Genomic DNA, 18,429 nt, shown 5'->3' with positions numbered 1-18,429 from the left:
GGCCCAACACGGATCCCTGAGGGACACCACTAGCTACTGATTGCCAACCAGAGAAACACCCATTTATCCCAACTCTTTGCTTTCTATTAATTAACCAATCCTCTATCCATGCTACTACTTTACCCTTAATGCCATGCATCTTTATCTTATGCAGCAACCTTTTGTGTGGCACCTTGTCAAAGGCTTTCTGGAAATCCAGATATACCACATCCATCGGCTCCCCGTTATCTACTGCACTGGTAATGTCCTCAAAAAATTCCACTAAATTAGTTAGGCATGACCTGCCTTTTACGAACCCATGCTGCATCTGCCCAATGGGACAATTTCTATCCAGATGCCTCGCAATTTCTTCCTTGATGATAGATTCCAGCATCTTCCCTATTACCGAAGTTAAACTCACTGGCCTATAATTTCCTGCTTTCTGCCTACCTCCTTTTTTAAACAGTGGTGTCACGTTTGCTAATTTCCAATCCACCGGGACCACCCCAGAGTCTAGTGAATTTCGGTAAATTATCACTAGTGCATCTGCAATTTCCCTAGCCATCTCTTTTAGCACTCTGGGATGCATTCCATCAGGGCCAGGAGACTTGTCTATCTTTAGCCCCATTAGCTTGCCCATCACTCCCTCCTTAGTGATAACAATCCTCTCAAGGTCCTCACCTGTCATAGCCCCATTTCTATCAGTCGCTGGCATGTTATTTGTGTCTTCCACTGTGAAGACCGACCCAAAAAACCTGTTCAGTTCCTCAGCCATTTCCTCATTTCCCATTATTAAAACTCCCTTCTCATCCTCTAAAGGACCAATATTTACCTTAGCCACTCTTTTTTGTCTTATATATTTGTAAAAACTTTTACTGTCTGTTTTTATATTCTGAGCAAGTTTACTCTCATACTCTATCTTACTCTTCTTTATAGCTTTTTTAGTAGCTTTCTGTTGCCCCCTAAAGATTTCCCAGTCCTCTAATCTCCCAGCAATCTTTGCCACTTTATATGCTTTTTCCTTCAATTTGATACTCTCCCTTATTTCCTTAGATATCCACGGTCGATTTTCCCTCTTTCTTCCGTCCTTCCTTTTTGTTGGTATAAACCTTTGCTGAGCACTGTGAAAAATCGCTTGGAAGGTTCTCCACTGTTCCTCAACTGTTCCACCATAAAGTCTTAGCTCCCAGTCTACCTTAGCTAGTTCTTCTCTCATCCCCTTGTAATCTCCTTTGTTTAAACACAAAACACTAGTATTTGATTTTACTTTCTCACCCTCCATCTGTATTTTAAATTCCACCATATTGTGATCGCTCCTTCCGAGAGGATCCCTAACTATGAGATCATGAATCAATCCTGTCTCATTACACAGGACAAGATCTAGGACCGCTTGTTCCCTCGTAGGTTCCATTACATACTGTTCTAGGAAACTATCGCGGATACATTCTATAAACTCCTCCTCACGGTTGCCTTGACCGACCTGGTTAAACCAATCGACATGTAGATTAAAATCCCCCATAACTGCTGTACCATTTCTACATGCATCAGTTATTTCTTTGTTTATTGCCTGCCCCACCATCTCGTTACTATTTGGTGGCCGATAGACTACTCCTATCAGTGACTTTTTCGCCTTACTATTCCTGATTTCCACCCAAATGGATTCAACCTTATCCTCCATAGCACCGATGTCATCCCTTACTATTGCCCGGATGTCATCCTTAAATAACAGAGCAACACCACCTCCCTTACCATCCACTCTGTCCTTCCGAATAGTTTGATACCCTCGGATATTTAACTCCCAGTCGTGACCATCCTTTAACCATGTTCCACACTTGAAGAACAGCTACTCAGGCAAGGTACTGGAAAGCCTCAAAAACAAGTGGAGCCCAAGCAATAGCATGAGCTAGGAGGCAGTGAAAGAAATAAAAACAAAGTGCTGGAAAAATTCAGGAGGTCTGATAGCATCTATGGAGACAGAAACATGGTTAACATTTTGAGTCCAGTGTAACTCATTTTGGAGTTTCCACATGATCAGCTGGAAAATACATAGCAAATTACGTTGTATATCACTTGGGCCCTTATGTAACAATGCACCACCTGGTTCGTGGTGTAGCATCTAGGTTGCCAGAGATGGAAAAGGCTCCATCACATTGTTACTTGTCAGCTTGCTAGTGTAAACAACAGAGCCAAGAGCCGCAAGATTGAAGACACACAGACAAAGATAGGAATATTGTTCGTACATAAAGGGGTTGAGGCTACACAACCTGTTGGAGCAGGTAGCAAGTTCTGTCACCCAACATTCAAGGTAAACTCACAAAACACAAGGTTTAATCTAGTACGTTAAACAGAGCATAAACAATTTTTTATTTCTACTGAATGTAATGCTCAACGGAACAGAATTGAATTCTAGTGGGATGATCTGGTTTTGAGTTTATTATTACAAAGGTTTCTCTATGGGTGTCACAGGACAGTGCTGGAATGATTCCAAAGTCACGAGGATGGCAGATGTGATTCAAGGCTTTCTGCATTACCAAGACAGACAGGCATCATAGGCTTGACCTCTGTTCCTTTTGTACTTGCGCTCATCAGGTGCCTGACTTTGTCCCAACAGTTCTGTGAGATCTGGTCCCTCACTATGGCAATGTCACTTTAACAAAGAGTTGCACCGCCAGCAGAAGGCAGTCAACTATAGTATAAGAAGAAATTTAAACAGACATCGCAGTGCTAGGAAGGAGACAGGTATAGAATTAATAAAAGAAGTGATAAACGTTGCTTTAAGGGTGATCAAGGCATGCAATATGGCCATGATTTTTATCAACAAATGTTCTTCCCTTATCCTTCCTTCTTTGAAGCTACCAATCCACCCAGCTATGGTTCCACAGATACCAACCCTTTTCCGATCTTTCACCCACGTGTCTATTCTTCATTTGCAAATCCAGATGGAGACTCTGTGAAGGAGGGGGGAAGAAAGACATCAGTAAGGGTTTCAGACCCCAATTGCTCACTAGCACCTCCTTCTGGAAAGTGAGTGGGGTTAGATGTTAAATCAGTCTAGCTAATGATGGCTTCTAGGGTAGAATAGCCTTCTCCCCCCCCCCCCCCCCCAATCTAGACTTGAACCAGAATAATAGCTAGTTAGGCCAGATTTTGGCGAATACCTGAAACAAGGAAAAAGAGTCAGCCCCTTCTGGAAAGGAGAGAAGATTTGAAGTGTCTGTGTGTGTGGGTTTGGTGGAGGAGGTGCTAAATGGTTTCTTCCTTCAGTCAAAGTTGAAGTGAACACTCCCTGCTGTTCTTTCCTCGCCTGGTGCAATATTCAAAACAAATGTTTCCAGAGAAGATAAAGGAACAGTTGTTCTACCAAGGTGCAATTTTTCTTCAAAATAAAACACAATGAACAGAGCCTCTCTAATAAATGCTCAGCTTCAAATGTTTAGCAGATCAAAGGAAGATGAGCAACATATTTGGCAAGAAAATCTCAGCTCCTGTGACTCACACCTGAGAGTTTTCCATGTTTTCTTAACCATGCTAACTCTGGGGCACGAGGTGAATTGTAGCATGCAGAGGGATGCTCAAAATCAGTTAACAGCACACATTTGTGATGACCCTTTCAGCTTTACCAATTGCCTCTTTGGCCACTCTTGCAGCGTCCCTCTCTACCAACAACCCCCCACAACACCCCTACTTCCCCATAGTTTTGTAAACATTGGTGAATCAGTCAAATCTTGAAGCTTATAGTAACCAGCCATAACTGCCTGACATCAAGTCATTTTGGGGCCTTTGCTGAACCCCCATGAAGCCATCCCTGTTCCCTGCTTGGAGAGGGTTTGATTGAAGGAACATGTTACTGGGCGTAGTTCACATGAGAAGCAAAGAAACATCAAAGTGCTGCTGACAGACTGCCTCAAAATTAACTCAAATCACTAAGAAAGTTAAATTGTGAATTTTATCTCTACTTGTGGGCGATTGAAGACCAGGGGCAGATGGGAAAGAGAAATAATTCTGTAGGCTACACTGAAAAAAGTAAATTCCTTCATTGCTATCACTAGCACAGCAGAGAGGAACCACTGCTCTGAATGTTTATGACTGCACTCAATATCAGTATCCGATCTCTCCCAGATGTGATCACTATCTTCCTACCAACACCAGTCCGCTCCTGATAAGAAGTTTTGTTGATGAAAAAATGCTCCAGAGGAATTGATAACGAATCAACAGAATTCCATCTTTCACCTGATGACCATCGTTATCAAACTGCAACTGTTGCAGTAATTACGATGAAAACTTTATTTACACTAAGTGATAAACCTGTAGCTCTGCCTCTAATCACTAAACCATTGAAGCTCAAAAAGATTGTTTTCTTGTATCGAGGGTACAGTTTGCATTTCTCCCCTAGTGCATCAGGGCCTCAGCACTCAAATCTGCATTGTTGGATAGTTCATGGGATAGGATGTTCCTGGCTAGGCCAGCATTTGTTGTCAATCCGAAATTGTCCCTGAGAAAGAGGTGCTGATCCACATTGTGAACTGCTGCAGTCTATCTGGTATAGGTACACCATAGTAGTGTTCGGAAGGCAGTTCCTGCAATAGTGAAAAATCAGTGATAGATTCCCAAGTCAAGATGATGGTGTGTGACTTTGAGGGGGAACCTATAGGTGGTGATGTTCCCATGTGTCTGGTGCCCTTAGCCTTCCAACTGGTAGAAGTTGGGATTTGGAAGGTGCTGTTGAAGGAGGCTTGAAATGTTGCTGCATTGCATCTTTTAGGTGGTGCACAATGCTGCCATATGCTGGTGATGGAGGGAGTGAATGTTAAAGGTGGTAGCTAGGGCGCCAATCAAGTGAGCTGCTTTGTCCCAGATGGTGTAGGGTTTCTTGTGTTGGAGCTGCACTCATCTAGGCAAGTGGAAGATATTCCATCACTCTTGCCTTGTACCTTGTAGATGGCGAACAGGTGTTGAGAAGTCATGAGTTAGGTTACTCGCCATAATGTTCCCAGCCTCTGACCTACTATTACAACCACAGTATTTATAGGGCTGGTCAAGTTAAATTTCTGGTGAACTGCAACTCCCAAGATGTTAACTGTGGGATTTCCGAATAGTATAGGGAGATGTTAGATTCTCTTTTGTTGGTGATGATTATGGCCTGGCAATTGTGCAACATAAATCTTACTTGTCCCTTATCACCCCTAGTTTGAATTTTTTCAAGGTTTTCCTGCATGTGAGCATGGATGGCTAAAGTTTCTGAGCAATGCTGAACATTGTGCAATCATCAGGGAACAGTGCCAATTCTGACCTTATTTTGGAGGCAAGATGATTAATGGAGCAGCTGAATATGGTTGGGCCTAGGACACTATCCCAAGGAACTCCTGCACCGATGGCCTGGGCAGAGCTGATTGGCCATAACAACCAAAAACCATCGTCCATTGTGCTAGGTATGGCTCCAACCAGTGGAGAGTTTTCCATCCAGATTCCCATTGACTTCAATTGAGTCAGTGTTCCTTGATCCTACATTGGATAAATGCTGCGTTGATGTCAACGGCATTCACTCTCACCTGATCTGTTGAGTTCAGCTCTTTTGTCTAAGGCTATAATGAGAATTGGAGCCACGTGCCCTAGTAGAACTCATACTGAGCATCAGTGAGCAGTTCACTAGCGAGTAAGTACAGCTTGAAAGTGGTGTCTATGTCACATTCCATTGTGTTGTTGATGATCGAGAGTCAATTAATGGGGTGGTAATTGGCCGAGTTGGATTTGACTTGTTTTTTTCTGGACAGAACATATCTGGGCAATTTTCCACATCGATAGGTAGATGCCCAGCTGTAGCTGTACAGGAACAAACTTGCTACGATGTGGTTAATTTTGGAGCACAGGTGTTCAGTACTGCAGCTGGGATATTGCCAGGGCCCACTGCCTTTGCAGTGTCCCAGCTAACTATTATTACTGGAAGTGAGATTAAATAAATCTGCCTCGTGGGAAGCTGATGGGATATGGTCAGGAACCATTTTGCATGAGCTAGATTGTACTCTCCACTGACTTCAAAGGAGTGTAAAATCGATAGATGAGAAACGGGTGGCCGACCAGATCCTGTCAGATCTCCATTGGGCAAGTTAGGTTAAAATTACCATTGTATCCCTCTTCTGCTTGATGAAATTGGAATATATTCAGTTACACTTTGTAACCAAATCTGTTCATGCAATAAGTGGGGCAACATTTGCCAATCAAGCCTTTTCGGCAACACGGTGGATATTGCTGAGCAGCAAAAGACCAGTGGAAGGAGAAACGCTAGAATGTGGAGTTTAGTATCAGCACAAGTGCAAGTTTGAGGTGGTCTATAATTATATCTGAAAAGTTAAATCTGTACGCTGTTGTGTTTGATTTTATTACATTACAAGAAATATAATTTTGTTTCGTCCAGACTCTGGCTGATAGAGGTGATTTCAGACGCTATGTGCGTCAATGATGACCCCGTGCCCAGCAAGCGGTTTAGCTGCTTGTTCATTAATTTTCTGAGGTTGAGGAGATGCTGGCGTCACCGTATTACAGATAGTAGGCTGAAGGGTTCCAGGAAATCAGATTTCAGAAGGTGGGCACCTTGCTGTGAGAGCGAGTCAGTGGATAATAATAGAGATATTTGTACAAGGCAACACTGACACCACACAGTTAGTGCACAATCTTAAATTTATCTCAGTTATAAAATATGACATTAAAGAGCATATGATCAAGATTAGCCAGGATGATGGTGCTGAAACAGAGGAATAGAACAGAGAACATACAGTGCAGAAGGAGGCCATTCGGCCCATCGAGTCTGCACCGACCCACTTAAGCCCTCACTTCTACCCTATCCCCGTAACCCAATAACCCATCCTAACCTTTTTGGACGCGAAGGGTAATTTAGCATGGCCAATCCACCTAACCTGCACGTCGTGGGACTGTGGGGGGAAACCGGAGCACCCGGAGGAAACCCACGCAGACACGGGGAGAACGTGCAGAATCCGCACAGACAGTGACCCAGCGGGGAATCGAACCTGGGACCCTGGCACTGTGAAGCCACAGCACTATCCACTTGCGTAACATGCTGCCCATATTAGTACTAAGAAGACTCAAAATACTAAGCATATTTACATTGGAAGTAAAGATTCAAAAATTTATGAAGAATTTGGATAAGTTGAAAAATCGAGAAGTCTATTTTTCTGGCTTGGGTGCCAATGACTAGGGGACGTAAATTAAAAATTTTGCCACACTAGGTTGCAGAGGCAAAAAAAAAGGGGTCAGCTTAAGCAAAGTAAATAAATATTTGAAGCACGAGATCTGCAGTACTCCCTTAGTACTGCACTGAAGCGCCAGCAAAGAATAAGTGCTCAAGCCACTGAAGTTGTGTTTGAACCTATAAACCCCAGACGCAGAAATAAGATGCTGAAGTGTGCCAATGTGAAATAGGAATAGGGAATGCATGACCCTACAAAGTTGGAACATATCTCCATATACCATATTGCAAAGAGAAGGAGACATAGATGAGTGGTTTTGACACAGTGACAATTGCAAAATATTTCAACAACTAAATTGAGCCACAAAGATTAGAACTCCATAGCCACAATAAAACTTATTGGCAAGAAATCAAGGACCACTTTTAATTTTTACTACATTCAATCATTGTAAAAGTGATTGAATTATAGCCAAAGATCCAGCACAAGTTACAGAAAACGGTGTGCTCCTGTTCCTTCAATGAGACTGTATGTTGGAAGCTGAAATGTGGCCATATTTTGAGTTCTTTTTTGAGGCTGCCCGTCTCATTTTGCAAATTTCTCGGGTGACGTGTTGCATGTACCCAACCCTTGTCTTGGATTCTCATCTATTGATTCAGCAGCAAGAATCTCTCACCCCAATCCTCCCTCACCATTTGCATTCATTTCCCACCTCACCCATTGGATCTCTTTGCACTCATTTATGGCTCATTCGTTATTGTTTGCATTGTGCTGTCACCCTGTTGCTCTGCAGGTCACCCAAGCTCAATAACAAAAATTCTAATGGTTCAAACATTATTGAATCTACGTAACCTCTAATCAATCATTCAGACAGGACATAACCACATTACACTGAAGTATGACACCATGAGAGAGTGAGCTGCTCCAGGAGACAAGACAGTGTCCCGCAGTACATGATCCATGTAACCCCCACCCTCTCTCTAAGGTTGTACATTTCCCTTGCACTGTGGAATGGCCTCCATTAAAAGAGATTGAGCAATGCAGATAGGTACTTCTGAGAGCATTTTATTTATACTACAGCCCAAAAATCAGAGTACTGGCAATAACTGGAATAACTTCACAAATGACCACAAACACGCGACTGAACATAAGAGCATAAGTAATAAGAAAAGGTCATTCAACCCAATAAACCCAAATGCTTGGCTATCTCAGTCCTATATATAGGATCATCAATCTTCCAGGATGGCCATGGCGTACCCTGGAATTATGGATTAATCTCCTGGACTCTGCTATGAACTCAGTAGGGCATTTAAAAACAAAATTGAGGTTTTAAAGCAATATTCTGCAAATGCTGAAAATCTGAGATAAAACAGAAAGTGCTGGAAATACTCAGCAGGTCTGGCAGCTTCTGTGGAGAGAGAAATGTTTTGAGCCAAGCATGACTCTTCTTCAGAACTGGTTCTTCAAAGGGCGGCACGGTGGCGCAGTAGTTAGCCCTGCTGCTTCACAGCTCCAGGGTCCCAGGTTCGATTCCCGGCTGGGTCACTGTCTATGCGGAGTCTGCACGTTCTCCCAGTGTGTGCGTGGGTTTCCTCCGGGTGCTCCGGTTTCCTCCCACAGTCGAAAGATGTGCAGGTTAGTTGGATTGGCCGTGCTAAATTACCCTTAGTGTCCAAAATTGTCCTTAAGTGTTGTTTGAGTGGGGTTACTGGTTTATGGGCATAGGGCGGTGTGGGCTTGGGTAGGGTGCTCTTTCCAAGAGCTGGTGCAGACTCGATGGGCCGAATGGCCTCCTTCTGCACTGTAAATTCCATGATCAATTCTATGATTCACAGTGCCAAGGACCTGGGTTCGATCCCGGCCCCGGGTCACTGTCGCTGCGGAGTTTGCACATTCTGCGTGGGTCTCGCCCCCACAACGCAAATATGTGCAGGGTAAGTGGATTGGCCACGCTAAATTGCCCCTTAATTGGAAAATTTAAAAAAGAACACTAGTCATATTCAACTCGAATGGTAACTTGGTTTCTCTCTCCACAGATGCTGAGCGTTTCCAGCACTTTCTGTTTGTATTTCAGATTGCCAGCATTTGCAGAATAATGCTTTTATCTTCGTGTTTTTTTTTTATAAACACAATTGTTAGTTGTAAAAAGCACTGAAGATCGGGGAAAAAAGGCCGGTTTCCAAATGAGGCACTTGGAGGTCATGTGATCAAACCTCCAAGAATATTTCAAACCAGAATTAGAGACCACCCTCACACATCTTCGAAGATCTCTAGAAATGCTTGACTTCCATGTGAACTAAACAGATATGATAAATTAACCTTCAATTTCCTTTGTCTGGGTCTCATGTTCATGGCTTTTAGATTTCTTGCCATGGGCAATATTAATGTTAATTGTGAGAGGTCTGGACTGATCAGCAATGCAAGAACTGCATACTGATCTGAACAGATTGGTTTTGGGATCAACCAGCGGAACACAATGGTGGCCAGTGGAGTCCAGGGAAGAACTCTTTGAAAGAAAGGGGCAGAACCTCCAACAAACAGCAAAAATGTGAGCGTCCGATCATTTATAGTATATTCCCCCCCAGATTTGTAAGGCATCAGAGTGATAGAAATAAAATGGCAAATTCTCTCAAGTATCGACTAGAATAGAAAAGTGGGACTGAAACTACGTTCCACCAAGGATGACAAATGATAAAGAGGGAAAGTTGCCCAGAGGCTGAGGAATGTATATGTTTTTAAATTTAGAGTAGGCAATTTTTATTCTTTTTTTTCCAATTAAGGGGCAATTTAGAGTGACCAGTCCACCTACCCTGCAGGGTTATGGATTGGATTGGATTGGATTGGATCTGTTTATTGTCACGTGTACCGAGGTACAGTGAAAAGTATTTTTCTGCAAGCAGCTCAACAGATCATTCAGTACATGGGAAGAAAAGGGAATTAAACAGAATTCAAGAAAATACAAGAAAATACATGAGAATGCATAATAGGGCAACACAATATATACAGTGTAACTACATAAGCACTGGCATCAGATGAAGCATATAGGGGTGTAGTGTTAATGAGGACAGTCAATAAGAGGGTCATTTAGGAGTCTGGTGACAGTGGGGAAGAAGCTGTTTTTGAGTCTGTTCGTGCGTGTTCTCAGACTTCTGAACCTCCTGCCCGATGGAAGAAGTTGGAAAAGTGAGTAAGCCGGGTGGGAGGGATCCTTGATTATGCTGCCTGCTTTCCCCTGGCAGCGGGAGGTGTAGATGGAATCAATGGATGGGAGGCAGGTTTGTGTGATGGACTGGGCGGTATTCACGACTCGGCGGTATTCACGACTCGACTTATGGGGCAGCACGTTGGGCAGTGGTAGCACTGTGGTCTCACGGCGCTGAGGTCCCAGGTTCGATTCCGGCGCTGGGTCACTGACCGTGTGGAGTTTGCACATTCTCCCCGTGTTTGCGTGGGTTTCGCCCCCACAACCCAAAGACGGGCAAGGTAGGTGGATTGAACACGCTAAATTGCCCCTTAATTGGAAAAAATGAATTGGGTACTCTAAAAAAATTTTTTTTCAATCTTTGAGTTGTAGAGGAGAGACCCACGCAGACACTGGGAGAATGTGCAAACTCCACATGGACTGGGTTTAAGAATATTTTAAAAACAGGATGGAAAACAGCAAAAATAGGAGATACCAACTTGTACTGTCAAACAAAAGATAGGAACAAAATACATCTAAACGATGAAAGAATGTAGAAAACCAGCTGAAGGTTGTGGTGTATATTTTCCAATGTGAATTCAAAGAATATAAAAGTACATTAAACTGCATGAAATCTCATTTCACATGAAATGGTATTGAAAAGCCCTGACACAGAGTTATGAATTATAATTATTAATCATCTGAAACTGGTGCATTGGTGCTGGACCCTCTCTAATGCTGTCGCTTCCACAGGAGATGGCAGTAAATGTAATTATCGTGCTTGTTAATGTCATCCTTAATAGGGTCGAAGAAGCCTGTCACTTCTATCTCCCACACTAACGTATTCTAAAAAACTCTACCCTACTTGACTCCCATCCAACACTTCACACTAACCACATCAATCCTTTCAGAGACAATTGCGAGATTTTCTATTATTTTATGAAAACACACTCTCCGGCATCTATCGCACAAACCACCTTAACTCCTTCATGCTACAAGGGGCCTGCGCATCCACACACAAATTAACAGAGAAACACAAACAATTCATTTGACTCTCCAACAAAGTCTGAAATTCCAGCAGGGCAGGAGTTATACACAAAGCAAATTAATCCCTGCTGTATTGACAGGGAATCTGCATTTTTATACTTCTACAATTCAGCACATGTAATCCACCCTCATCCATTCACAATGTGGTCTCTGGATCAGCAATAATTACAAGGGATTTGGCTCCGAAACACATTGAGGCCTTTTTATCTTTTGGCCACAATTAGAGAATCTTCATTTTCAGAGAAGACATTAGAACAACAAGGAGTCCTATTGGGAAGCAGCCCATGAAAATAACACACAGTTTAACTCCTAATCTTTACATTCGGCAGTGTTGCATCACAGGTAAAGCACTGACATTTTCTTCACTCTTCCCCCCCCCCCCCCCCCCCCCCCCTCCGATTCTTCCCCAACCTCACCCCCCTATTTCCTCAAAACATACATGGGCCTTAAGAATGTGATGGTGGGATTCTCCGGTCCTAACAAAAGCGCATCCCCACTGGTGGGGTTCTCAGCGGCGTGGGGTGCTTCCAACGGGAATTCTCATCAACCGCAGCGAGACCGGAAAGTCGCACTGCCTCGGAACTCACGGCTGCGAGGTCGGAGAATCTCACCCATAGAGCAAAACAGTTGCTTCAAGATTCCAAAAGCACCATAATTGGATCCTTTTTAAAATTCTCTGATTCAATTGTTTGTGGTAATCGAGCCTTAAAAGAATTAATGAACCTAGACACAATTGCAATTGTTTTTCTGCTCCACTATAAACCTGATCAGTTCACGATGGAATGTGGTAAATCTTTCTCAGTTGCTTCACTTCACTGATTCTTGATCAAACAAATTTTGAAATTTATAACGGATATTCAATATTCAAGGAGTTTAATATTAACTGAAGGGACCAGATGGAAGACATTCCACGGAATGGGGGACAAAGGCATTAACTGTGCAATGCTGTTTGACCATTTCTTCCCCACTTTTTCCAAACAGCAGGTCTTCACTTTTGACCAAGATTTAAATCAACATTGCATTTCACTCAAACCTAATCTGGTCCTTTTTGTTTTGTTTGCTGAGAGCATTGATTTTAAGCCAAGTATCACAGAAACTTCACACTTCTCCACTGAACCATTATGTGGGCGAGGTTCGAGAAGACAGAATTTCAAAGTTCCAAACTTGTTATTCTACTGTGAATAGTGCAAGAAGCTTTAATTTCAGTCAGCATTACTTTAAGGACAAAAAAACCCCAATTCAGAGATAACCTACTCAGAATCAGCTCTGCTGCTGGATTATCAGTGGGTGTAGCATAATCAGTGCTAGTAAGATCTGCCGTTTCACATCGATTTGTTACTATTATCTTACCACATTCTAACTGCAACTCAGAGCAACGGTTCCTTTATCGACCTGTACCTAAGTCAAACTAAATGTTGCTTTATAATGGGTCTAATTCTGTTGTTTGTGCTCACACTTTCCCCATCCTCCAGTTCTGCACTAATCAAAGCTAGGAATGCTAGAACAGGAGAATAAAACATTAGCCAGCTCAGGCCCCAATGACAGCACAGGTTAGGTGAAGTATAGTCCTTCTGATTTGCTCTCGCATTACGTTACAGACCTCATACTGCAACAATACAGCAATTTCCATTCTAATCATCTTATGGCCTTTCTGTCAGATTGCCGACCAAATGACATACTAATAGCACTTCTGCACTCCAAATCCAAGCCCACCAGGTTGAATATGAACCTATCTCACAGAGGTGAAATTGCACGGCTCCTTTTTTATCCGCTTTTAGGATGTCGCCATGAATACTGCAAAATACCACCACAAACCAAAGGAGCTTCTTTCATCAACTGAGAACAAAAGAGAGATAAATGGCTCCCTGCCACCCCTAAACATTGCCTCCCCGCTCTGGAATGAATCAATTTGCCATGAAGTGGTCCAGCTAGTTATCCTATCAGATACCACAGACACTATGGGGACAAATGCTGGAAAATGCTTGTCACTGGTGCGGATAGACCTCATCGAGTCATATACCTTTACAGCGCAAAAAGAGGCCTTTTGGCTCATCGCGATTGTGCCGGCCATCAAGCACCTATCTATTCAAAACCCATTTTCCAGCATTTGTCCACAACCTTCTATGCTATGGTGTTTCAAGTGCTCATCTGGTGGTTTGTGAAATGCTTTGAGGGTTCCCACTCCCACCCTTTCAGGCAGTGTGTCCCAGGTTTCCACCACCCTATGGGTGCAAAGGTTATTCCTCAAAACCCCTCTAAATCTCCTGACCATTAATTTAAATTTATGCCCCCTCAATGAGGTCCCACATCAGCCTTCTCTGCTCCAAGAAAAACAACACAGCCTAACCATCCTCTTTTCATATCCGAAATGCTCCAGCCCAAACAACATCCTGGTGAATCTCCTCGGCACCTTTTAAGACCTGAGTGAAACTCTATTCTCGTGTCATTTTAATGATGAAAAACTGATTCTTTTTTTTAAACCCATGATGCCTTTGAGAATTATCAGCTGATATCCATAGATCATAATGGCAGTGTACAACTATATTCACCAGTCTAATTCCTAGGAATGTTTCATAAGGCATGACAGATACATCTTTTCCTGCATTGAATTAGTGCTGGACACAAGTTGATGCCAACACTGAGTGCAATAAGATCTTGGCAAACATGCAGCTGGGTAAAAGATACTATGATAAATATATATTTTACAGCCACTTCCATATTTTATATAAATGGTAGTTCAAACGAGAGCGATTCCACTTGGCTATAAAAAGTTTTTTCCCTTCTTCTGGTTAATGTGAGCCAATAGAAGAGAGCCAGTCAACAGAAGATTGAAATAAAAAGCAGCTTCAAAGGAAAATTGGTGGAAAATTTGCCCCAAAGCATCAAATAACAACATTTATAGTCACTTTGAAAAACTGCTTTCATATGAAACCACACCGCCACTAACACAGGCAAGTTCAGGGTAAACAATCCTGCAGAAGGGCCTCCTAGCATAAAGTCCTGCCAAACAGCTGGCTCTCAAATGTTCCCAAATCGCACATTTCTCATTCACAAATCTGACTGATCGATAACTAGTACCTTTTTTTAAAAATTGGCACAAATAAAGAATGGCAGTACTCACTGGACAGCTCACAGAACGGATACACTGTCTGCTGTAGCTAGCCACTAAAACCATGGAGCTTCCAGATTTACTTGCAGTGAATTAGTTGATCTCAGCCAGAGCAGTAATTAGGGCAGCATATTTGGTATTGGTGCCCTTGGTGTGAAGAGGCCACGGGCAAAGAAAACACAAGGAAAGTTTTCACCTGGAGTGAAAAGGATTTGGTTCAAGTAGCACTCCAGAAAAGCCCAAGGTCTTAGCGCCAGCTCAATACGGTGGGAGTGCTGCACTGCCAGAGGTACCATCCTTCAGACAAGACATTAGAACGAGGCCTGTCTGCCCTCTCAGGTGGATGTAAAAGATTCCATGGTGTTATTTTGGAGAGGAACAGGGGAGTTACCCTGGTGTTCTGGCCAATATTTCTCCCTCAATCAAAATCGCAGGAACAGAGGGTCACAGTGCTGTTTGTAGGACCTTGCTGTGTGTAAATTGGCTGCCACTTTTCTTACATTACAACACTTCAAAAGTACTTCATTGGCTGTATAGTGCTTTGAGACGCCGGGTGATCACGAAAGGTGCTACGTAAATGCAAGTCTTCTTTTTTCCCAATCATATGCCAAAGTATCCTGGTGAACAGTGTACAGCGTAAAGAGTGCCTCCTGTGTGTTCCTGTCTGTTCCCTTATTTTCTCTTTTTTAAATTTTTGCTATTACAATGTTGATCCATGGAAGATTAATAGACCTGTGACTTTAAGGCAAAGCAGCCTTTAATTCAAACAAGCAGATACCGGATTGATATGCCATTTTAGGCTGGAGAATGCAGATTGGCTGACATCAGTGCTGATTTGATTAACTTGGCTGGTGGCCAATACATGAGCCGAAAAGGCTGTATTGTGCCCAGCAACAGGAAGTGATTAGATATTTTTCCTCTGAGATGCTTTTGAATCACTAGCCTAGTTTAATTCTGCAAGCTGGATGGAGGAATACTAACTCTCTATCTCTCAAAGATCTGATGAATTCTCTCTGGAAATCCAGTATTAGAGCTCTCTCTCTCTCTCTCCAGAAAAGGCTATGCAAGCAGAATCCAGAATCTGATAACGCTCTCTCTGCAGGAAAGAGGCCGAGGTAAAGCAGAGACCAGAATTTGATAGTTCTCTCTGAAAGAAAGAGGCTGCTGTGAAGCCAGAGGCCTCCCCTGGAAAGGCTAGAGTAAGATACACTGCTGGGCTGCATAGAAGGTTCTTACAAGCTGTAGGCCAGAGCCTTTAAACCACACTTGTACTGTGCACTGAAAAACACATCATCTGGAGCAAGGTCACTTATCTTTTCACCTTAACCCTTATTTTTTTTCACCCATTCCCTTTGTGTTTGTCTTGTGTATGTGGCTAGAGCGTGGCAGCAGTTAAGGGGAAGTCAGGTATTTGCTTTCTGCAAACTAATTGTTTTCCTGTATATTCTATATTTGTTCCAGTTATAAATAAACAAACAGTATTTGTGTTTGAACTTACAAACCTGGTGACTGTAATCATTGGACAGCCAAGGGCAAACATCCTGTGTATTTTCATAAGAATTATTGGTTAATTCACTTGTGTTGTGACTCTGGGATGAGTGGGGCTGGAGTTGACTGCATACTTTCCCGGGGTGTCATAACAATCCACTCTAGCCACCAGGAAAGAACTGGGCAAAATGGCCAACAACCACGGAACCATTTCTCAGCAAAAAGTCAGCAACATCAGATGAGTTGGGGGAAAACTGAAAACTAAGAAGAAGATGTATAACTGGATTTCAAAATGTTTCCAAACATTCCTTGCTTGTCAGATGGCAGTGATGTAACTGACACTCGTAGCTATTAATTACAGTAATCCAACCACGCTGAGTAGTCTGATACTTTAAAAAAAACACATGGCAAGAAAGAACAGGCCCGTCACTGATCCGTTGGCCACCTTTTATTGAGTTACCAAAAACAACCCCTGAATACAAGCTCATGAGAAGGATTACTCAAGAATGTCTTGAGAATGCTAGACCATCTACTAGAAAAATATAATTACACAATGAACACCGTGATTAGCTCCTTAATCCTTACCCTGCTGAATAAACAGCAACATCATCCAGTTAGGTTGTGAGTAACCCATATGGTTGCTGAATAAATAGCAAATCAGGCCAATGCAATGGGGTAACCCTTATCCTGCTGAACCACTCCATTCCATTCCAGTGATTAAACTTTACGATGCTGCATAAATGCACCTCTGTCCAGGCACTTGTGAGTAACACTCTCCCAGCTCAAGCTGCAATTCGATACAGCCAGAGAGTTACCCTCTCCTTGCTGAACAGTTCTATTCAGTTACCCAGTGACTCTCTTCCATCACGCAGGACAGTAAGCCTTCCCCTGCTGAAGCACTAACTCCGTCTACATAGATTATTGAGCAACCATTTCCATCCTGGAAAACTCGGTTTGGTTCCACAGGGAGTAGCCCTTCCCTTGCTGAATAAGCAGAAATTGCAGATGGTAATAAGTCAGAGGATGTAAAAGCATATACTCCGATAGGGTTACCTCACATCGAATTTCCTTGTGTCAATTCTAAGCACAGCAGGTGGTGGACTCTGCTTGTCACTTGTTGAATGCTTCGATATCAAAATGGTGACTGGTGAGATCGCAATTACACCCTTCACATTAATGCCATGGATTGATGATCTGAATAGCTATCAACAGAAAGGGCTATACCCCAATCATTCAGCCAGTTTAAATACTAGTAAAAGAGAGCAATGTGGTTAAATATATCGCTTACCATGTTACTACTAATAATAATAATATATATTGTCACAAGTAGGCTTACATTAACACTGCAATGAAGTTACTGTGAAAATCCCTTAGTCACCACACTCCAGTGCCTGTTCGGGTACACTGATGGAGAATTCAGAATGATCAAATTACCCACAGCAAGTCTTTTGGGATTTGTGGGAGGAAAGGGGAGCACCCAAAGGAAACCGACGCAGACACAGGGAGAATGTGCAGATTCTACATAGACAGCGACCCAAGCCGGGAATTGAACCTGAGGTCCTGAAGCTGTGAAGCAACAGTGCTAACCACTGTGCTACCGTGCCGACCAAAGTAATAAAGACCGCAAGGCCCTTGGTTTGATTTTTACTCTATATTGAATTAGGTAATCAGGCAACATTTGGGGTGGGACAATTGACCTCAATCAGACCCCATTTCACCTCAGAGTGGAGTTCAAATCAATCATTGCTCCTGTGCCAACCAGCATCCAGTAGCTCACCCTATATGTCAAGTGAGAACAAGAATGGGCTTGTGTGTGGTACTTTCCTCCTCTGTGCCCTGTGTTGAAACAGCACTGCAGGTTCACACTTGAAATCGCACCACCTCAGTAACATATAATCGTGTCCCTGGAACCCAGCCAAAGTCAAGCACTGCAGCAGAAATGGGGTAGAAAAAAGTTCCCCTGTGATTTTAACAAATTCATTATGGAAGAAATAACTAGTCATAGGCGGATGTCAATTGTTGTCTGCTACAGAGTAGTCTCTGACTGTGAGACCTTGTATTACATATCACCGCCTTTATCTTCAAAGCAGCATAACCCAATGACATCAAAGAAACAAGTCCGCAACAAGAGAATATAAACAGAACAGCTATAATTTATAGGTGAAAAATGCACCAAAAAATACCAGATGCATGTCAGTAATTGTTTCCTTGGAGAGAAGAGAGCATGGGGTGGGTTCAGACACCAATCACCAATTCACCTTTTGTCTAGGAATTTCCCGCAAACCACACAAGTGGATTTGAACGTTGTATTATAGATCTAGGTCTCCTGTAGCCCTGTGGCACACAGATTGGTTTAAACTTCAAAATCACTGCAATTCAAGAAAGCACATAATTAGACTGCAGTTTAAAATTCATCAAAATCCACC

At 42.7% G+C, this 18,429-nt stretch overlaps 1 protein-coding gene across 2 annotated transcripts in view; it reads right to left on the bottom strand.

Annotated features, from left to right (window-relative positions):
- Nucleotides 1-18,429, bottom strand: part of efnb1 (ephrin-B1) — a 223,205-nt gene that overhangs the window by 190,511 nt on the left and 14,265 nt on the right. The window lies entirely within an intron of this gene.

The sequence above is a fragment of the Scyliorhinus canicula genome, chromosome 17, assembly GCF_902713615.1.
Source record: "Scyliorhinus canicula chromosome 17, sScyCan1.1, whole genome shotgun sequence".
NCBI classification, from domain to species: domain Eukaryota; kingdom Metazoa; phylum Chordata; class Chondrichthyes; order Carcharhiniformes; family Scyliorhinidae; genus Scyliorhinus; species Scyliorhinus canicula.
This window is presented reverse-complemented; position numbering and strand designations above follow the sequence as displayed.